The sequence below is a fragment of the Xenopus laevis genome, chromosome 3L (genome assembly GCF_017654675.1).
Source record: "Xenopus laevis strain J_2021 chromosome 3L, Xenopus_laevis_v10.1, whole genome shotgun sequence".
NCBI lineage: Eukaryota > Metazoa > Chordata > Amphibia > Anura > Pipidae > Xenopus > Xenopus laevis.
The window spans coordinates 105,884,301-105,908,191 of NC_054375.1; the positions used below are offsets into that span (position 1 = coordinate 105,884,301).

Here is a 23,891-nt window from a genome sequence, read left to right on the forward strand (position 1 = left end):
AATATCTATCTAATGAAAATCTTTCATGAAAGCCAAATAACATGGGGAAATGCTCTATTGCGGGTGAAAATTAATTGTGTAGTCTTCTAACCCGTTGGTTTGCTTAAATACTTGCAATTTTAAAGTGGCTACTCCAAGTGGAGTCAATGAAAATGACATATAGAACTGCTGAATAGATGCAGAATGGGGCCTGATTAATCATTCCCACAGGAACACAGTGAGTGTGATTCATGAGCCAGGCTCTGTAATAGCACAGGGTGGGTTTCTGAACTTCATAAAAGGTGGTGTTTGATAGGAGTTAATTTGTCACTGTTTCATTTAGCTCTGTGTCTTCTTTCTATTTGTATACAATAGGATGTTGCTAGAGTAGTAGATTTTCCATTAGGCATTTGGCCATCTTAAGCTTTTTATAGGTCCATGGACAGTGCAATGAAAGCTTTACAATACTTTTATAACAATCAGGATAAAACAGAGTTATAGGGCCATGGGCTAGGACCTTGCTGTCTAAAGGGCACTGCTGTTTTTGGAAATGTACATTTTCTTTTTTCATTTACTTTAAAATACATGGCAAGAAGAGGAATTATATGACCATGTTAGGGGATCTTGGCCAGCTACTAGGATTTCCAATTTTATTATGGCCAGAATTTTGTTTTCCATCCACCAAAGTAGTTTAAACTGCTACAGTATGCTTTTCTCAATCAGCAAATCCAGTGACCGACTTTACGATCCAGTGTCAACCATCCGATTAGTTAGATGGATAACATGCTCATTGAATAAATGCGTTAGATAATGGTTGAATGAAGCCAACCTGTTTGAATCACTTAATTGAGTAATGTAAGACAGATGGATTATATTTGCTATGAAATACTGCAGCATTACAAAGCCCCTTTAATGGAAGGTAGAAGGTGTTATGTGAAGCCTATATTAGACATGCCAGAAGCCAAAAGGAAAGGCTCCGGAAGTTGTGTTTTTTTTTTTCATTTCCCCATTTGAATTTGAATGTGTCAGTGTTTTAATAGCTTTCTTTATCACCAGCACTTTGAAGATCGGTTGTCCGGGTTTCATTAAATTCTCTAGGAGTAAATGAATTATGTGGCCATTTTCATTAGACTGAAGAAAGCTTTTGTTGTTCTTGAATTTATGCAAAGCACTCTGTGTCAGGTGGCATTCTGCATATACAGGCCTTGGGGTACAAAGTTTGTGGAAAGGAAAGGGCGGCTGCTTTAGTAAGAGGCCAGAGAAGAAAGGAGAGAAAGAGTGGAACTGATAATGTATTAGAAAGAGAATGAAGCACTGGAAGTAGCCTATTAAAAAATACTTGAAATTTCAAGTGCTACTTGAGTAGGTTTAGGAGAAAACTTCCCTTTTAGCACAAATTGAAATGTTTGCTGACCTCCTATGAAGAGAGAACAAAGGAACTTTAATTACTCAGTAATACCTTTTATACATCAGGGATAAGCATTGTCTAATAGTGGTTATAATTAACCATTTCCTAGTATGGTTCTGCTACTACTACTCCTACTACTACACACTTAACTATCAAGGAATAAAAACATTTTATTGTATACATTTAACCTTTTATACTGGCTAAACACATTTGTTTGTTTGTTTGTGTTTTATAAATATTAACTGAAGAACTCCATTCATTCTTCAAGGAAGATAAAATGTAAAGGCTATATATATTTATATAAAGATGACCACTTTGTGTATGAGGGAGAAAGAGAGAACATTGCAAACATATACTGTATACACAGTTAATTGCAACATATAAAAAAAAAAGTGAGATGGCCTAAAAAATTATGTTAAGTATTGAACAGCATGTGTTTTTGTTTTGGAGCACAGAGATCGGGGCCTCCCGTTAAGAATTTAGTGTTGATTACATTAGTCAGCACTATATTCATAAAGGGCATGAGGGGGAGGCATGTACTGTAGGTGTCCCCTAACTGCAGAGTGCAGCATTCCCCAGGGTGCCAGTGCTTGTTAGATGAGCTCTAAGTCATAAGTATGTTTGTTGTTTTGAAATGTTCTGTCCTTGCGATCTTTAGTAGTTATGTGGGCGAGGGACAAAAGATGCAACAAGTCCCCTTATTCAGAGTGTGATGCAGGCCTACACATCACTAATGTGGACACATATACTACAGTCCCATAATGCCAGCTTTAATATAGTTTTAATAATTTCATTATGTGTATTTATGTGTTTGTTTCTGATATTTTAAGTAAGATCCATTGTGTATGCTTAACACATCAGAGGTAATTAAGGTCATGTTGTACAGTTTAGGAGCAATTTATAATAAAAAATGTGGTATACAATATACAACACCCCCTTATACCCTTTGTTATTACTGTTTTGTTAGCAGAAGTCTGTTGTGCAGCGAAGTTCTCTTAAACCTCCCAGAGAGCAAACATGTAATAGTTTTAGTCTCCTAGCTTGACCTGTTTAGCTCAAGAAATAACAAAAAACATCGTTTTTTCATGACTAAAAAAAAAATAGGCAACAAGTATGTTCAGCACAAGCCGTAGTCATTGAACTCAAATTCAACAAAAGGGTATACTGCCTCTTTAAGGACTGAGCTGCTAATGCCCTGTGTGCCCTTGCCCTAATGGAACATTAGAAGGATTCCTTTGTGTCCTTTCAGGGCAGGAATAAAAAGTCAGCACATAGTTTAAACTAAAGGCATTATCTCTTCTGGGACTGTAGAGGTCAGTAGGTGAAAGGTGGTAGAAAGGCAGCAAATATACCACACATATACACAAAACAAAAAATTTTTTTAGGTCACTAAGGGATCATGGTTAGCTGCCTTTACCCTTTAACTGCTGCTGATAAATGACACCCACCTATTTGCTCACTCATATCTCACCTCAGTACTGCAAAGGGCATTTGTTGTTCAGATGTATAAAAATGAAATAATTATGTATGTGGGGTTGTGCTAAAAAAAATTCTTTGATTTCTCCCAATTCACCAAATTTTAAATCTTGGCAATAATGATAATAACTATGCTCTCTGTTAATCTGCAATAAAGGTTTCTACTGACATTTTAATTGTATAATGTTGGGATGTTTCAGTACATGTAAATTGCCAGTGGGTATTCTACCCGGTACTTCACTACATACACAAGTGTTCTAGTTTCACGAGTAGATACTATGGTTGCACATTACCTCTCCTGTTGTCCTCTTGTTTCCTACTTTGTAATCTTCCTTTCTTCCATTCCTCTCCTTCTCTTCTTTTACTTGTTCATCTACACATTTCCTTTCTCTTCCAGTCTTTCTTTCACAGTTTGATTATTCTGTATATATTTCACCCATATACACTTGGTATTTGTGACTAGGGACCAGTATGATGTAATGCATTTTAATTGGTCAATAAGTACGGTATTGGACCTATTATCTGGAATCATCGGGACCTGGGGCTTTCCGGATAACGGGTCTTTCTGTAATTTGGATCTTCACACCTTAAGACTACTAGAAAATCATGTAAACATTAAATAAACCAAATAGACTGGTTTTACTTCCATAAGGATTAATTATATCATAGTTGGGATCAAGTACAAGGTACTGTTTTCATACTACAGAGAAAAAGGAAATCATTTTTAAAATTTTGGATTATTTGATTATAATGGAGTCTATGGGAGACGGCCTTTCCGTAATTCGGAACTTTCTGGATAATGGGTTTCCGGATAACGGATCCCATACTTGTATTGTACAAACAGGGGAGACCACTAGCTTATGAGTAAGTGCCCATCTCAGACATGAAATGCGTCAGGCCTATATATGTCTTCTAATTTCCTTTCTTCCATTCCTCTCCTCTTTTGTTACTTGTTCATCTACACCTTTCCTTTCTCTTCCAGTCTTTCTTTCACAGTTTGATTGTTCTGTATATATTTCACCCACATACACTTGGTATTTGTGACTAGGGACCAGTATGATGTAATGCATTTTAATTGGTCAATACTCCTTTATAAGAATTGTACAAACAGGGGAGACCACTAGCTTATGAGTAAGTGCCCATCTCAGACATGAAACGCATCAGGCCTATATATGTCCTAATAAACTACATACTACATCTGAATGTTTTGGTATTTGCGCCCCTTCAGAGATATACTCTGCTTGGAAATGTCAATGGAAGGTTGAATGTCCTGAAAATATATTTAAAAAAGGGAGTAGAGAGAGCTTTACTGATGTGATGATTAAGGCGTGCTGCAGGAGCTGGAAAGAAATATGTATAACTTAAGATGGCCATAGACGCAAAAATCTGATCGTTCGAATCCTCGAAGGATCGGACTTCCCCCATCTCCCGACCTGCCACTAACCTTCAGTTTAAATAAAGTAGTAAAAGAACAGATCAGCCAATGTTCTGTCCCTAACAGCAATCATACTAAAGTTTTGTCAGACAAAGCTGGTGACAGTCTCCCACTGAAAATCGTCAGATCAGCAATACATGCAGAGATATTTTCGTCAGCCGACAGAAATCTTTTAACCTGGCCGATCGAGAATTTGTACGATTGGATCTTTGCGTCTATGGCCAGCTTTACACCTTTACTATTGTAGCCACACTAAAATTGTGTTCTGCTTCACATAGGTAGGTTGTAGCATTCTTTAGCTCTCCATAGCAATGCCACTGCCTTCAGTAAATATTTGAGTGTATAAGAGATTACATCAGAGATGAGTTGTATATACAGATGACAGAACCATGTTTGTATTATTGGTATTTCAATTGGGTCGATGTGGGGATGTACACCTAGTGCCTTTATATCTGATTTCAAATACAAAACATGTGTGTCTCTAAATGTTTTGAGAGCAAAAGCACTTTGTATGAGGGCAGACTATCCCATGGCATTTCATCTTTAACTAAACTAAAATTCCCACCAACCACCAATAGCTGAAGGCTGTCAAGAGATGATGGTTTTTGCCATTCAAAGACAGCTGGTGAGCACAGGTTAGAAAGCCCAGTCTAAGTTTAACCTGATCATTTGTGAAAAAAAGAAACACAGTATTTCCAGATCGGCCATGCTTTCTATGACAGTTTATTCATGGCCTCCATAGTTTTGTGTCATCTAACTTCCTGGGCCGAAGCAAATGTGCGTGAAAGCAGGGCCACATGCCCCATATACGTAAAACTGGAATTACTATAACAGAATCATATTAGTTCCCGGGAGAGTAAACTGTAATGTTCATGATCAATAATAAAATTAAACATAATAATCAAACACTGTTACGGCATGCTTTCACATGCAATAATATCTAAATATAATATTGAGTTTTTTGTCAGCAAGGAAAGAATTATCTTTTGCTGTATTATAAAATGTAGGGCACAGCAGGAAGTGAGGAGCCAAGGGAAAATTACCTGCAGTAATAAGTGGCTGTAAGTTCATGTGTTGTAGCTGTATCCATTAACAAGCACTTCTATGCTGGCTCACTTTTGTAAGTGGTTCATGGCGACAAAAGGGGTGAAGCACTGTACCATTGCCAGCAATGTAAATTGCCACTGGTGAATTTTTCAAATCAAGCGAAAAAGCCTTTGAAAATGTTTGCACAATTACACAATTTGAATAATGTATACAAGGCTATTTAAATTGCCAGCGGTATCCCCCATCCAAAAAATATTTTTGTAGAAACTAAAGAGGTTTTTGTAAATGTAATTGGAAATGGTCAGAACAAAGACCAAAAAGGGATACTGCTTTCAAGTGTAATAACATTTTCAAATAAAACATTTGAATATTTTTTTATGTTTTTCTCCCAAAGCTTCACTGTATTCACCATCACATACATTGGCGTAACTAGCTATTTCTGGGCCCCACAGCCCCCAAAATGTCTTTTGTCTTTTACCAATATTTATTGAAATGGTATATGAATTAGAGCCTCACGGGGCCCCTATACCTCCTTGGCCCCCCTGCAACTGCTTGCTCTGTAGTTATGCCTCTGATCACAGAAATTGATGCACATGAGATTTGTGTATGTCTGTGTGGGTGGCCGACCAGGATTTATGAGTGTAAATCATACAAATGAATGCCATAGAGCTACTAATCTCTGCAGGGATAAAGTGCTCAGAGTTTCCCTGTGAGCCATATATGGTAAAGATAGCAGATATAAATATTTGTTCTTATGAGATTGTTTACCTTAACCCCTTAAGTGGCATAAATAGTATACTGTACTAACATGGAAACTCCAGCATGCCAGCTTTGTCGATCCTATGTTAAAAAGAAAACCAGGCTGCTAGATGCTCAATGCAAGGGCATGTGCAGTGGTGTATGAAAATGATCTGTACTGTTGAGAAAATGTTAATGGTGGATGCACAGATGGGCTGTGGGGCTGCTAATTTCATATTTAGTAGAGATACTCATATAGTCCAAGGATGTTATGTAAATAGTATAATTAATTGCCCTTTTCAGCTTACTCTGATCTCCTGGTCTTTTAAGCTGTGGAGGAAAACACTCTGACAAACTAGATTCCATCAATATACAGAAGAATATAACCCTGGACTGGCTTGCTGATCCCCAAGAGGCTGTGCTTTCTGTTTTCAAGCTATTAGTGAGATACATACAGTTTGTTGTGCAAAACTCACAAGCTGGGCATAAAAGGAGAATGAAAGATAAAAACATTCCCTGACCATATACCTCAAACCAGTTCTCCTACTCTTTAAAAAAAGAACTAGTCCATGGTGGTTTCTTTCAGTGCATCACACTTGCACACTTGGATTTTAATGTTCTTCTCATAGAAGTAGTGCAGTGAAAAAAAACATGGCAGGCCAATGGACCAGTGGAGCTGGTTTGTGGTGAAATGTAGGAACATTGATTTAGTATTAATAAAATGCTATGTTTGAATGGCATTAAAAATAATTGAATTTAAAGGCAATTAAAACATTTTTTTAACCCTTCACCACTTTCAACTTCCAGTAACTGAAGGTAAGGCCAATCATGAGGCTTCTGCATAGAGTTTCTGTGAATGATAAAATGAGGGTTATCTACCAACTGTAGTTTCTGTTTTGAGAAACAACGTCAGATGCAATAAGTATGTGATTGTGTATATAGTTTTATTCGTACACACACACACAGTGTAGAAAATTAACTCTCGTTACTAAAGATATGTAATAATTTGATATTTTTTGTATAAAAATATGTGTGTGTATATATATATATATATATATATATATATTGTTTGTATTGTGTTTTGTTTTGTTGTACAATGTCTGATAACAGTATAAAAACACAATTGCATTTTACAAGAGAGGTAATATGGAAAATGAAAAGCAAAGCAAGATATAATTGTAAAGGTTTTTTAACAAAACTCCCCTGCAGAAAATTAAATCAGTGTTGTCCATTAATCATACTGCATGCCAAACCTTCAACCCCTTTCAATTGTTCCCTGTGCATGAAAAGAGAAAATCAGTTGTGTGAGGCCCTCTCAAGGAATTAAAAAGTCAAAGGGGAAGACTTTAGAGAATGCCACAATTTCCACATGAAGGAGGGGAGAGTGGTCAACAGGAAACATTTGCTGCCCTAGGAAGAATCACCCATTCTCCATATTACATGACCACAAGTCATCCGTGGTAACCAACATTGTTTTCTTTCCTTTTCCCCCCTTTCTTTAATTTCTGTATGGTTGGGTAGAAGTGTGAAGGGGCAATGGCTGGACTTCCATAATGTCTGCTTGGAGGATACATCAGTTGGACATCCCACCCTGCTGGCTAATGTGCACTGCAGATTACAGTGATGCTACCAATCATAGTTACATTCTGCAAGAAAACAAAACATAGTAGAAAACAGTTATGATGTATATAGCATGTACTATGACAGCAGAAACATATGCTGCAATGGAATTTTACATGAAACCTAACCAGGGTTATGCTAATTTTGTTCCTGATGGATTGAGGTTTGACAAAACTCTGCAGCTCCTCTTTACTTCCTTCTGTTTTTATTGTTTGGGTGGTTGTCCGGTCAAATAATACAAAGGTTGGCATACACTGTATGACCTCCTCATGTGGTATAATCTGATTTGTCAGACTAGCATACAGTTTGCAGCTAGTATGGCCAACTTTACTATGTGTGGATCTTCTAAAGTACTGTCAAGGCTACACAGTTTGGTGAGGCGCTATGAGTGCATCTGTTTTGAGACATGAACACTTCTAAACTCAAGAACTACAACATTTTGGCTTGAAGGAACAGTTTAGTGTAAAAATAAAAACTGGGTAAATAGGCTGTGTAAAATAAAAAATGTTCTAATATAGTTAGTTAGCCATAATCTATCGTCTAACTTCCTGCTTTTCAGCTCTCTAAATGAGTTAGTCAGCAACTTTAAGGGGGCCATTTCATCGTGAGGCAACTTCGGAAAACAAATCTTTCCGAGTGCCATCCCGCCGACGATTTATATTCTAGCAGGCGGGGATGCAGTTCGGGGAGATTAGTCGCCCCGAAGAATAGGAGATTTGTTGCCGGGCGACTAATTTCCCCCGAATCGCAGCCTGTGTCTCTGCCCTTAGGGAAACTACAGTGAAAACATTCCAGGAGTTGTCCCAGATCACTTCATATTATTGTTATTAGGAATCAGTGGGCTTATGGTAAATGTGAGCAGTTATTGCCTGGAAATGCTCACTACTGAGATTATATAGATAGAGGCATAGTTACATGTGTGCTCAAAGCATCACATTTCCCCTAATCCATAAAGTAAATTGATTTGAGACTCTAAAACATTGTTCTCCCAGCAGACATCAGCACATGCCCAACATTATGTGTTTGTGTCTTTTGACTGTTGCTGTAAAATACCAAAGTTTCTCACAAACATATAGGTCTTGGATTTCTGGGAAGAGAGTACTCATTCCACTAGCCGTTTTCTTGACTTGATTAAAAACACCAGGGAATACTGCTTTGCAATTGTCATAGGCAAATAAAATCTATGTGGGGGAATAAAACATTATTTACAAGCCAAAGTGCAGAATTTAAAGGGGTTCACCTTCAAACACTTTTGTTCAGTTGTTTTCAGATGGTTCACCGAGAATAAAAACTTTTTCCAATTACTTTCCATTTTCTATCTGTGCCTATTTTTCTAATATTGAAGTGTAAAGTTATATTTTTCACCTTATTATGTGTTTATAAAGCAGCTCTGAGAGGGGGGTTGCTGACCCTGTAAACTGTTTTTCTAATGATATTTTAATGATTAGATGATACATGTCTTATCTTTGGCCCTACTGAGCAGAATCCAAGAGTTGCATTAAGGCTATTCCACACGGGGAGATAGCCACGCGTTTGCGGTCGCGGCGACAAAGCGCCGCGCCAGTCGCCGCGACCGGCGCAGGCGACAGTTTTGTATGGGCGCCTATGTAAAAACGCCTGTGCTAACCACACGAGGCGATGCGCTTTTCAACAGTCGCCTGAAAAAGCCTGGCGAGGCATTTTCAGGCGACTGTTGAAAAGCGCATCGCCTCGTGTGGTTAGCACAGGCGTTTTTACATAGGCGCCCATACAAAACTGTCGCCTGCGCCGGTCGCGGCGACTGGCGCGGCGCTTTGTCGCCGCGACCGCAAACGCGTGACTATCTCCCCGTGTGGACTAGCCCTTACAGGCAGCTGTTATAATTGATACAATAGTTGCCAATATTCCAAAGATACTGCTGAGAAATGTATCAATAAAATGTATTAACTAAATATCGCAAATTGTAACCATTCAGAATGCAACTATTACTGAGCTGCCAGATTGAGACAGGAACAGGAACATTCAACTTTAAACTTCAGTTTAGGAAAAATGTAAGAAATAAAAGATGGAATATAAAAAAAGTCTTTATTTCTGGTGAACAATCTGAAAACAACTGAACTAAAAAAAGTGTTTGGAAGGTAAATTGAATGTAACTATAGCGTTACTGTATGTGCTCAGTAGCTACCATGCCTTCCTAAAGTACTTGGCTGTTTTAAAACAGCTCTTCCTGAGGAGTAGCTTAAATTCCCAGTACTAATGTGTTTTAGCCTTAGGGCAAAGCATTAGTAACACATGAAAAAACAAAGAATGCCCTATTGTTTTCAAAAGGTCGTGTTTTACATAAGGCCACAGAAGTGACCCAACTTTTTGTTTAACTGATCCCCATACCCAAATGTACGTCTGCAGTCTTTCTTCAATATTCAGTTCTTTGGTTCAAAGGGCAAGTTATTCTTATTTAATGTTACAATATGGTAAATAGTTATGTGACCAGACCTCCTCTTAAAATGCATATTACAGGAAAGCAACAATTAGAATCCCTTCATGCAGGTTTTCATTTTTAGAAGTGTACCTGGTTAAATGAACAAAGGTCTCAGCTTTCATTTTATCCATCATAGATTGTGCTACCTACCAATGTGAAAAATAAGCTATACAAATAATATGACCTTTTACACATGGGCAGTTATCTATGGAGAGTATATTTAGAACATAAGATTATTTTATTATCCTTTATTTATATGTATTTACACAGAGCTATAAATCAGCCCTGGTTCCATTATTAGTATTTACACAATTCCTTTTAAAACTGGGCAGATATGATAGATGATAAGTTTCATGGTGGGTAAATCATCCTTTTAAAAGCATGTTGAACGGGCTAGGATGGTCTGTATCTGAACTGATTACTAATCAGACTTTGTATTTTTTAATGTATTAGTTTGGCATTATCAAATACACCATTTTCCTTTGGTATGGAAAGATCTTATGCAGGCATCAGAACTGATTGTGGGAAAAAGGAGACCGTTATTCAAATTTACAGTAAATTTTAACCCCCGTATAAGAAACACATTTTCTATTTAGTGTATTTTATTTAGGTTCCATTGTAATTAAACTAGGGTTAAAATAAGCTTGCATCTCCACAAGCAAGCAGTCACATTTGTAAAGCTACAGGACTAGACCTGGGTGGGAAATTGATAGATGGGATATTCATTCACTTATAGAACAAGATCAGATTGGTGTGCAGGCACCCTGACATCTAAAAAAGAAGCATATCTAATTGCTTATTGCATATTCTTAAAGACATGAACAGTTTTTAATTGCATGGTTGTACTTGCGAGGACTTTAGATGTAAATGTGAATATGTATTTGTATTTATTTTTAAAAACATGACTCTATTAACCTCACTATAACATATCAATTTGTTGGCAGTGTTGTTATACAAATCAGTTTTTAATACAACATACAAAAATTTGTATTTTAATATAGATATGTCTAACATTCTCATACCCTCACTAACATACATTTTTGTCTCTAATTATACTATAATTACTATATCCTCTGTCCTTATTAATATATTTGCCTTCAGTATGCAGTGTTATTTTTGTGAACCCAGAACGCAACATCATGAGTGCTTACTTCACTGGAGATCATGTTATCAGTTCTATAAAAAATAAAACGTAGGGATATATAGGGATATATATTATGGATATATTTTGAGGTGGTAGAAGTGAATTAAAATACAAAATTTAAAGTTGTAAAAGTGAGCAATATAAAGTGTTTAACCCCAGCCTCTTAGATATACTTTTCTGTTTTGTAAAATTGTACAGCACTGCATATACTACTAGCGCTATTATACATACATACACGCATACATTTATATCCCCCTCTTATGTGTCGCTTTATTATGTCCTAAGCCCTGATTCTATTTGATACATCTGTTCTATTTGATAGATACAGCTTAAAAAGTATTAAGGCTTTTTCCATCAAATCATTGAAAGGGGCCGCAATCCATTTCCCCAGATTTTCTTATCAGTTAATACAAGCACCATGCTATGGCATTGTAAAATATTCCATACATTGATAACTACAACTTATACATGACTGAATTAAGAACCATATGTGAAAATTTAACATACAAAACATGTACAGAACCTTCTTCTATTTAAATTGTATTCCATTCTTCCTGCTCTTGAGTCCTGTGTAATCCCTTTTACCAGATATGACCCTGTTACAGTTGTTCTGGTCTTTTAATCATTTACATTTTTGGGGGCAGCAGTTCTATTTGTTTTTTTTTCCCACCCTTCCCCCCTTAACCATTCCTATACACATCAGTTACTCCAAACACACTTTGGTCAACCTCAGATTTGGTGGCAAAGGTCTTGACCCATATGTCACTCTAGGCCATACTGATTGCCCCTTGGCTGAATAATGATGTTAGGTTTATTGTGCTGAAAGGACATCTTGGGGGCAGTGCACTCACCCTAGAAATCAGGACCAATGAGCTTTCCTGCCAGACTTTCAAAGAACAATAAGCCTTTGAGGTATTAAAAACCTGACAACACAAAAGATATCCTAAAAAAGGACATTTGGCCACACCATACGTTGTACCTTCACACCTCAATTCATCTCTTCAGCTTTTCCTCTTTCAGCTGATCACTGAAATAAAAATTGTTCTTGCTCTGCTTATTTTGTATTTGTTTTACAACAAGCTGTGGATGCTGCTTATTTTAAGAGTATAACATTTATAACAAAGCCAAACAGTGCTAAAATACATCTTAAAATTCTAAGGGGGTTATTTAATTTCATTAATATTTTCTGCTACAAACTCCAATCAAATCAGATTTTCACAAATTTTTCCATCTGATTTTCACCTGAAAACTAAGAAAACTTGCACGAAACCCAGCACACATCAAAAAGTCTTTGGGACTTCTCCCATTGACTTATATGCAACCTCGAGAGGTCTGAGATGCCGGATTTTCAGATTCTGACTTTTCCATCCTCTGGTTTTAATAAATTCCAATTTTTGAAAAGTCTGATTTTATAAAAAAAAAAAGATTTTTGCATTCAGAGTTTAGTAAATAACCCCCTAAGTGTAACAAAATTCAGCCTTACTCCTAGTTTGGCTTTTTTTATAGTGAAAAAAACAGCATATGGGAGAGTTTCTGCCTCATCATAGGGTTTTATTAAATGTTACTAATGCTGGCACTGCTTGATGCATTTGCCACATTATTGGTAAATATCACCTCTCGCTGGTATAAGGGAACATAGGGTATAAAGGACAGCATATGCATGCAATTGAGTGTAATGGGAAAGCAAAGCAAAACCAATGCACATTTACAAATTCTGAATCAAAGAGGTAAGAAGTCATGCTTGCTAGAGCACAAATCTGTATGCTGCTCATAAACTTCTCCTAAACAAAAGGTTATTCAAATTTTTTTTTAAAAAAAAGTTGAGAATCAAGTGGCACTTTTAGAGTCCCAAAAATGTTAAAATTTTGGGGAAATGCATTTTAAAGTCTGACAGGTAATAGTCGCCAACCCGGTATTTATGGGGTTTAATATAGTGCTTCATGGTCAATGAAAGCCTGACAGGTTATAGTCAGAAACCCGGTATTTAGGGGGGCTTTTTACAGGTATAGTCAATATTTTGACTGTAAACACTTACATTGCAGGAAAATGACAAGAGCACGTTGCATTATGGTATGTTGGTTTCTCAGAACATCTATAGCACAGGATGCGTGAGTTGAGTTGCCTGTTCCATTTGTATGAACAGCTGTAAGCCATTCTCTGTAACAGGAACAATACTTAGAAGCTCCAGGCAAAATGATACTTGCGTTAGAAATGTAAGCAGCTCGCTGAAAATGCTCATTTATGGCTCACGGTGACTGCATTGTTTTTAAAACAATTCATTATCACTGTAAATTGTATTATCACAGATTAAGTAATAGGTGCAATAAAACAAATAAAAATCTCTTCTATGCAATTGGGTAACAATTGCTGTAGTCAGTTCAATGCAAACCCTTTATATTTTCCTCTGCAGAAACGTATAAAGACAATATATGAATTATGGAGCAGGTTTATCATTATTTATGAATCTGTGTTCATGGCTCTTACATCACAGAAGAAATATTGAATCTTTATGGTTATGTTTGAAAACAAATGCATCTATTCTTAGGTAGGGTTAATATTTGAGACTTTGGAAACATGTAGGGCATGGGTGGATTTTCAATAAGGCTAGGGGAGGCTGAGCCCGTCCAAACTATTCTGACACCTAAATAGAAAAAGGAAAAAAACAAAAACCTGCTTGTGACTATATCTTCTGTAATTTCGAGACTGTGGTGCAGGCATCTTCTATCATGCCTGCAAGCTATGTCCTTAAAGTTTGAGTCCTGGTGCAGCTAGGAATCCGATTGGCAGGAGGTGAACTATGTTTGGTGGGGTAATGCATTGTATTGTCAATGCATTAAACCTGGATGCATCCTAACCCTAATGTTCCTGCGTCCAGGCAAACTATACCACTTGTTAGTAAATTAGCCTATGTGGGGTACAGAAAAAAAATTCAGAAGCTGACATATGCTGTGAAAATACATGGCTTTCTTACTAATACAGCATACCCATTTCTCTTAGATACTACAAATATAAACCTAGCGTTTTTTTAATTGGTAAATTCCTTCTACTTGTGCATGTGCAGTGTTACCTACTAGTAATATATTCATGAAGAAAGGGAAAAAGCAACCATCTTTATTTCTGCTTACCCTTTCTAGAAGTACCTTTAGATTTCGTATGACTGCTGTATGCTATATCCATTCAGCTGTTTAAGGTAAGAGTAACTTAAGGGTAAGATAACTCAAACCATATAAAATAAATACATAAATTACAGTCAAGAGGAAAATTCAAGAAACATGTATGAATTTTGATAACTCTCCCTCCTTATGCTGGACACCTCTGGGCAATTTAATGACTTAATAGGCAGATCACTAGTCATTTTCCAATATGTCAAATTATGAGGTTTACAATTCTGAGAAGGTTCCAATCATAAATTGGATTATTTAGAGCCAAACATGTAACAGGTCTTGGTTAGTTTGTGTAAACAACTGACCCACATGTATAACTGTGTGAAACCAGCTAGATGTGATCTGGTATGTAGCATTTACAGATTAATCACGTTTGACCAATTAACACTCCTGAGGGTTAGGGGTATGGGGAACTACATTTGTGCTTATTATAAATCATTTTAGTTGTCATCCTGAGTACTGTACTGAGAGTCTGCTACCTGCCCAAGGGAATAGCTTAAAAATATGTGGCATTTGGTGTTCTGTTCAATTATCTTCAGCTGTCGTCCTCAATTTGAAATGAGCTGCGTGCTTCGAACCATCTAGCCTATTCTATCAATGATCTCTAAGCAGAGCTCCTATCAGGCTCCGTAATGGGTCCGACGAAATAATAGCCTCCCCTATGCCTCTCACTGGAACTTAGAGCCTGGGTGGAGACAGGAATAAGTCCAGATGGAGAGTAACAGAGGTGCCGGTAATAGATGTTGGATAGGCACTTGTAAAAAGTCTAGTCGAGGTAGCCAAACAGGGATAAGCGGAAACGTAGTCAAAGCCAGGCGTAGGTCAGGAACGGAATCAGCGGTACCAGGGGAAATCCAAGAGAAGAGTCAAAAACAGGCCAATAATCAGGAAACCAGTGGATCAGCAATGTGGAATTCAAAAACGCTTAGTGTCAGAGGCAAGATCACTTCGCAGTGACTTGCAGGCCTCGGCGTCCTTTTACGCACCGTGCGCATGCGTCAAAAACGTGCGCGCGCGTCAAAAACGTGCGCGCGCGTCAAAACGTGCGCGTCAAAGACGTGCGCGCGCCCGCGAACCTCCGTCCACGCACGCGCGCACAACTCGACGCAACCGCGCCGGTGCGCACACACGCCGCGACCTCTTGCCGGGGCGCAAGCCAGTACCAAGGGACTGACATTGCCCCCCCCCGAGGCGCGGCCTCTGGACGGGCCCAGGCTTAGCAGGATAGCGTTTGTGAAACATTTTAATAAACCGAGGAGAATGAACATTGTTTGCTGGTTCCCAAGACCTCTCTTCAGGAGAATAACCCTTCCAATGTATTAGATATTGTAACTGACCTCTGTGATACCTGGAATCCAAAATTGCACCTACTTCGAATTCTTCAACTCCTTGAATGGTTACTGGTATTGGAGGAGAAGAAGAACGACCAGGAAACGTGTTCTTGACAACCGGTTTGAGAAGAGATACATGAAATACTGGGTGGATCTTGAAAGATGCAGGTAACTTCAGCTTAAAAGCCACATTATTGATTTGTTGCATGATGGGGAACGGACCAAGAAATTTTTGCCCCAACTTCTTGGAAGGACAGTCTAATTTAACATGTTGGGTGGATAACCACACTTGTTCCCCCACTTTAAAACCCGGACTCCCTCTTCTCTTCTTGTCGGCAAAAAATTTATAATTTCTTTGTGACACAGTCATAGCTTGTCGGATCTTTTGAAGGTTACTGGACAAAAATGTAAGTCGGTCTTGAAGTACGGGCAGTGTCACCTCTCTAGGAAGGTTAGGTAAAACTTGAGGATGAAAACCATAATTGGCGAAAAAAGGCGTCTCCTTAGTTGATGAGTGCACGGAGTTATTGTAAGAGAATTCGGCAAATGGGAGAAGTTGATGCCAATCATCTTGTAGGAAGGAAGTGAAACAACGAAGATATTGTTCAAGGGTTTGATTCGTTCTTTCTGTTTGTCCGTTAGTTTCAGGGTGAAAGGCTGTGGAAAAAAGAAGTTTAATCTTCAGAGACTGGCAGAGTGCTTTCCAGAACTTGGACGTAAATTGTACCCCTCTGTCGGAAACAATCTCATCCGGAACCCCATGTAGTCTGATAACCTCTTTAATAAAGACCTCAGCAGTAGAAGCAGCCGAAGGAGTACCAATCATGGGAATGAAGTGTGCCATCTTGGATAGACGATCGACCACAACAAAGATTGTATTAAAGCCTTGAGAAGGAGGTAATTCCACAATAAAATCCACTGAAAGTGATCCCCAAAACCTGTCAGGGACTGGTAACGGATGAAGAAGCCCCATGGGTCGACAATGAGAAGATTTAAAACGAGCACACGTCTCACAAGAACTGACAAACAGCCTACAGTCCTTACTCATCCTGGGCCAGAAAAAAAGTCTTTTGGCTAAATTAATAGTCTTTTTTGTACCTAAATGTCCAGACAGAGGATGACTATGAACAAACTGAAGAACGTCCACACGAAGTGTCTCAGGGACAAAAATTTTATTCTTGAAAAAAAAAAAACCATCCTTTGGTTCCAGATTTGGGGAGATATTAGTGGAAAAAGAAGCTTCTTTAACTCTGGACATAAGTTCAGACTGTAATAAAAGGAAGTTCTGAGGTTGGAGAATGGTATGGATCTGTTCAGGAATTTTATCATCTTCAGAAAATATACGGGAAAGAGCATCGGCTTTACCATTCTTTGCTCCTGGTCTATAGGTAATATGGAAGTTAAAACGGGAGAAGAATAAAGCCCACCTAGCCTGTCGAGGCTTGAGACGTTTAGCTGTACGTAAGTATTCTAAATTCTTATGATCAGAAAAAATTAAAATAGGATGTAAAGCCCCCTCCAACAAATGTCTCCATTCTTCAAATGCAGCTTTAATTGCAAGGAGTTCCCTGTCGGAAACGTCATAGTTCTTTTCTGAATATGAGAGCTTTTTAGAAAAAAAAGCTACAGGAAAAAGAGAACCTTGGGCTCCAAACCTTTGAGAAAGAATGGCACCGACTGCAACCTCAGAGGCATCAACTTCAAGGACAAACGGCAAAGTTGGATTTGGGTGTTTAAGAATCTGTGCAGAGACGAATAACTCTTTAAGTTTCTGAAATGCAGATTGAGCCTGAGGAGTCCAGACAAAGGGTTTAGAAGAACTGGTCAAATCTGTGATGGGGGCGATGATCTTGGAAAAGTCTTTAATAAATTTTCTGTAGAAATTGGCGAAACCAACAAATCTCTGAACAGCTTTACGATTATCAGGAACTGGCCATTCCAGAATTGTAGAAACCTTCTTCTTATCCATGCATATCCCTTGATCGGAAATGATGAAACCCAAAAATTCGATGGAAGATTTATTAAACTCACATTTCTCTAGCTTAGCAAAGAGACCATGAGTACGGAGCCTATTGAAAACTCTCTTCATGTGTGTAACATGTTCTTCATAGGATGTGGAGAAGATAAGTATGTCGTCCAAATAAACGATAACGAATTGATCGAGGATGTCTCTAAAAATATCATTGACGAAATGCTGAAAAGTTGCGGGGGCGTTGCATAGGCCAAACGGCATGACTAAATATTCAAAATGTCCATAGCGGGATCTAAAAGCTGTCTTCCATTCATCGCCCTCTCGGATCCTCACCAAATTATAAGCACCTCGTAGGTCAAGTTTTGAAAATATCTTTGCCCCTCGAAGACTCTGGAAAAGTTCATGAATAAGAGGAAGAGGGTAACGATTCTTGACAGTTATATGATTCAATTGCCTATAATCAATACATGGTCGTAAAGAGTGGTCCTTCTTTTCGACAAAGAATATGCCTGCCCCAGCTGGTGAAGTGGAAGGACGAATAAAACCCTTCTTTAAATTATCGTCGATATAGTTCTCTAATACAGACAGTTCAGGTTCCGAAAGAGGGTAAATTCGCCCAAAAGGAATGGCTGCTCCAGGTAAAAGGTCGACAGGACAATCGTAAACACGGTGAGGGGGAAGTTTGTCAGCTCCCTTCTCATCAAAGACATCCAAGAATTCGTGTAAAAAGTATGGTATTTTTGTTAAACGATCGTCAGAGGAGGGACACAGAGCCATGGAAACCTCTTTATTTTCTGTAACTGAATGAGAAATACTGACTTCGGAGTCGAATTGCAGGGTACCAGTGCACCAATTTATTAAAGGATTGTGACGTTTTAACCAAGGTAAGCCAAAAATAACAGGGAAAAGGGGAGAAAAAATCACATTGAAAACAATAGACTCTGAATGGCAGGAGTTTATCATAACCTTCAAAGGGATCGTCTCATGCGTCACAGGCCCGGAAGAGAGCGATGAACCATCGGCTGTCCTTACAGAGAAGGGCTCTTGTTTGAGACGAATAGGGATAACGTAAGTCTTAACAAACTCAGAATCAATGAAGCAGTCACACGCCCCAGAGTCAACGATGGCCGATGCTTTAACTCTTCTTTCGAGCCACTGTAGAGAAATGGAAAGAGTTAAGGGTGAGAATCCTCTGGACGAAGTACTAACAGATAAAAAAGACAGTCCAGCTTTACCAGAAGGACGAGTGGGACAGTCCTTCAGAAAATGACCAGACAACCCGCAATACAGGCAGAGGTTCAGTTGGCGTCTGCGAAGTCTTTCTTCAGGAGAGATAGCAGACCTTAGAAGACCGATTTGCATAGGTTCACCCGACTCCACAAGATGAGAAGAGGCAGAAAGGCGAGGGAGCAAAGGAGCCTTGGGAAGAAGCCAGGAAGAAGACCTTTCAGCACGTCTTTCTCTCAGGCGTTGATCCATCTGGATTACTAGATCAATAAGGCCTTCCAAATCGGTGGGCATTGCAACACGAGACAGTTCATCTCTTAAGGCATCAGAGAGTCCAAGACGAAATTGATGTCTCAAAGCCTTGTCATTCCACTCTGTGTCTGCTGCATATCTGCGGAAATCAGAAATATAGTCCTCTACCGGCCGTCTTTCTTGGCGTAAGACACGAATGGCGGCCTCAGCAGAAACGTCGCGTCTGGGGTCATCATAAATTTGACCTAAGGCCTGGAAGAAAGTATCAGAGTCATTCAGGAGTGGACTTTGGCTCTCCATCAGACGGTGTGCCCAAGCTTGTGGTTCCCCAGACAGTAAGGAAATAATTACTCCAACCTTGAATTGTTCGGAGGCATAGGTCTGTGGTTTCAGGGAGAATACTAGTCGACAACCATGGAAGAATGCACGAAAAAGTTGTCTATCTCCGGAAAACTTTTCTGGTAGCGCCACCTTAGGTTCGGAATAAACAGGAGCGGAAGCGGTAGGTTGGGTTGGAGCTTGGGACACCGGAGGTGGAGGAGGATTAACAGGAGGAGTAAGATCATGAAGTTGAATCTGGATCTGTTGATAACCTCCTTGCAGGTCCCGTACTGCTTTAGTAAGAGATGTGATTTGCTGAACGAGGGCATCAAAAGGCTGAGAGGCTTGATCACCGCCAGACTCCATATTGGCGAAGTGATACTATCAGGCTCCGTAATGGGTCCGACGAAATAATAGCCTCCCCTATGCCTCTCACTGGAACTTAGAGCCTGGGTGGAGACAGGAATAAGTCCAGATGGAGAGTAACAGAGGTGCCGGTAATAGATGTTGGATAGGCACTTGTAAAAAGTCTAGTCGAGGTAGCCAAACAGGGATAAGCGGAAACGTAGTCAAAGCCAGGCGTAGGTCAGGAACGGAATCAGCGGTACCAGGGGAAATCCAAGAGAAGAGTCAAAAACAGGCCAATAATCAGGAAACCAGTGGATCAGCAATGTGGAATTCAAAAACGCTTAGTGTCAGAGGCAAGATCACTTCGCAGTGACTTGCAGGCCTCGGCGTCCTTTTACGCACCGTGCGCATGCGTCAAAAACGTGCGCGCGCGTCAAAAAACGTGCGCGTCAAAGACGTGCGCGCGCCCGCGAACCTCCGTCCACGCACGCGCGCACAACTCGACGCAACCGCGCCGGTGCGCACACACGCCGCGACCTCTTGCCGGGGCGCAAGCCAGTACCAAGGGACTGACAGCTCCACTGCTATCTCTCCTTCTCAGGGAAGACTACACCTGGGGTAACGATGACCCATTCTGTTGGAAAAGAGTAATGAGAATTGATTTGTCTGACCCTAAAACAAGGACCTTGTAGATGATGAACAAAATATTTTCCATAATATATTTCAAAAGGCAGGTGTGATACTTATAGAGTACAGAGGCCAACTAGCTGCCAGCAAAGTCCTGCTTAGTAAAGTTTGTATTGTGTGGTTCTCATTCAAAGGATTATATAAATCGTATTTAGTCAATTTAGCTTAAAGGGGACCCGTCACCCAAAAAAAATATTCAAAATCCTATTTTATCACATTAGTCAAGCAAAATGAACTTTAATTACACTGTATAAATTATTTGAATCTTGTTTCCTTCAGTCTGGGAATTCATGATTATAGCAAACGGGCAGAGCCATTGAGAACACTGTTATTAAGGCAAGTCTTGTATCATCTCAGAATCTTGTTTGAGCACTAGAATGGAGGACCCGATGTCCATCCCCATGCTACATAATTAAACAATGAAGAGAATGGGGGAATGTCGGGAGAGCAGTGACTTCTAGGAAGTGCTGAATGGAAAGTGAAAGTAATTGTCTGCCCTAAGGCATAGACGAGGGGCAGGCAAAATTTGATTGACCGCTGAGATTTTTAAATGAGTTTATAACAGCTATGAATGCTTTAATAAAAAATAGAAATCAGATTTCATGTTTAATTTGAAAGGGACTTTTATTATACAGATTTTTGTGTCTGTGTGACACATTAAGGGGAATGTTAATGTAATAAAAAGAAAGCATAATTCTAATTACAATTTTTCTATAGTTTAATTTGTATATGTATAGCTATTGAAAACAGTGCTTGTGTGTCCATTTCTATTCTCTGACCTGGTGGCTCAGATTGTTAAAACAATGTAAGACAAGACAGCTGATTAACAGACCTATCTTTGCTGGGGAACTCAATAAAAAGTGTAGTTGCAAATAACATATAAAGCGTACATTTTCCTACCATGTATATAAGTTGGGCATATCTTCCCCACCCAAGCCACATCATTTGTACTGCATATACCCCCTTCATTTGCCAGCACCATCACATTTTCCTAAAACAAATAGCAGCTTCACCTGGCGGCTATTTTCCCTCTGGCACATCATCAGCAACATTGACATCTGCAAACAGGACATGTATGCTGTAAAGTTCATACACAGGCACAACATACTTTTATTAAAGGTTTTGCTGGGTTTGGTTAAACTGAGCTCAGGAGAGGTGGTTAGGACAAAAAAAATAGGATTAGACAGCTAGAATTTCTATGGGAACCAGCAATGCTATCTCTTCTTTGGCTGTTAGATTGGAGGATGTGTTTAGTAATCTGAGCTGAGAAGAACTGAGCATGCTCAGTAGCCAACAGCCAAAGCAAATTCCTGAGGGAGGGGTCAGAGTGGTTTAAGGATGAGAAGGAAATTTGTGTGATTTAGGGTGTTGGCACACAGTGAGATTAGTCGACAAATGATAAATCTTCGGTACTGCGGGCAACTAATCTCCTGGAAATGCCTTCATACCCCCTCCAACACCCCCCCACACACACCCACACACACAATTCACATTCATGCTGGCTGTTCACTGATTACATTTTTGTGTTTACATGCCCTTTAAATTGTTTTATTAAGTTAAGTAGTATAGGCAAGCAACATATCACTATAACTAATCCCTCAACATGTATCAGAAAATGATAACAAAATAGGTACTTGCATGCAGACCCTTATGCTTTTAAGTAATTGTTTTTTTAAATACTTTTTTAAAGTTTGAACAGGGACAAGCAATGTCGAGACCATGGTGTATTGTTTTACTACTAAGCATGGTATAGCACTTATATTCTAAGTTACTGATGCCAGAGGCACAGAGGTCTTGACTTGTCAAAGGTCACTACTTTCTAATGGTTGAATGGAACTCTGCTTTCTCTAAGTCAGCATGCAGTGAGTGGGAAGCCCACTAAGAAATTGCTCAGAACTTCCAATCCCTGGTGTTTTCACCAATGCTTCACATACTTATGGGGATCCTTGCTAGGGGTCACAGATCTCTTAGCAACCAATATTAATTAAAGGACAAGAGAAAGGCTTAGTTATTGGGGAAGTTCCAGCTCGTTAGGCACCCCCTAGTGATGATTATAATTGCAAACCTCAGATCGCAGGGTGGTGGTCCACTTTGTTGAAAACTGGGCTGAGCTGGTTTAGTGTTATAGGGAGTGTTGTTCCACCATCTTGCTTTCAATGATTTGTTAGGACTCCTAGTGATGATTAGAAATTATAACCACAGACAAGGGCAAGTTCTGCTTCAATAAAAACTGTACAAACCTAGGATAGAACAGTATCCTATGTCGGTACAGTTTTTATTGAAGCAGAGCATTGCTGGGAGTGTCACACCACCATCTGGCTTCCAGTGATAGCTGCAATAGTACCCCAAGCATTTGCAGTTTTCAACAAGGAGGAGCACCAGCCCACTGTCTGAGGTTAGCAATTCTAATCACTGGCGGTGCCTAGTAGATTGGCCAACCCCCAATGTGTTAGCTATTATTTTTCTTAAAGGCGAGTAGAACAATAAATTACAAAGTTAAATTCATGCGGAGATATGGCTTTCCTTTTCCTTTACTTAAATAAACAGCTATCTATTCCTTTCAGCGCCACAAATGTCTTCTGAATTTTTAGGTTCAAGTCCCCACTTTGCCTCTGTTAGCTTATAACACCATTATCGATGTATGAAACCATGGTTGTAACGGTCACTAAAGCACTAGAGATATGACTGTGGAAGTAATTATGTTGCTGGTACATACCAGTGATACAACCAAATACACTCATTATTTGTGAATGCAATGTGTTATGCAACGTGTCATTCTGAGGTGCTAAATAATATATCTGGTTGCTAAAAATACAGTATAAGGTATATGATATTGCTGTGAGATTAGCATTGGGTATAGTGTAGATACTCTATATCCAGAGAATGTATGCCTCAATATGCAAAATTGTGTTTAGGATGCAAATATCCAAATGCTTATAGAGTGAGAGATACATGAGAATAGAGGGGCTTGTAGTATTTATGTAGTTTACATATTAATTCTTATTAAACCTGTATCTGTGTAGGTATTCCAACTAGTACATTATATAGCAAATAAAAAAGGTTTCATATGTGCATTAAACAGAGACTGTACACTGCAAAAATAGAATATGTCAATGTTTTCTCTCCCTTTAACTGATTACCCCATTTTGGCAAGAGAATTGCTTTGCAGGGCCTCTCCATGCAAGACGCATTGTATAAGTACTTGACAGCATGATGGATCACCTTAGCTGCCTTCATTCATGATCTATGGGAGGCGGAAGGAGTACAATAGTAACCTAATCAAA

The 23,891-nt window shown here is 39.1% G+C and overlaps 1 protein-coding gene across 1 annotated transcript in view; it reads left to right on the plus strand.

Annotated features, from left to right (window-relative positions):
* The window catches only part of prtg.L (protogenin L homeolog), a 92,979-nt gene that overhangs the window by 50,033 nt on the left and 19,055 nt on the right, over window positions 1-23,891 (plus strand). The window lies entirely within an intron of this gene.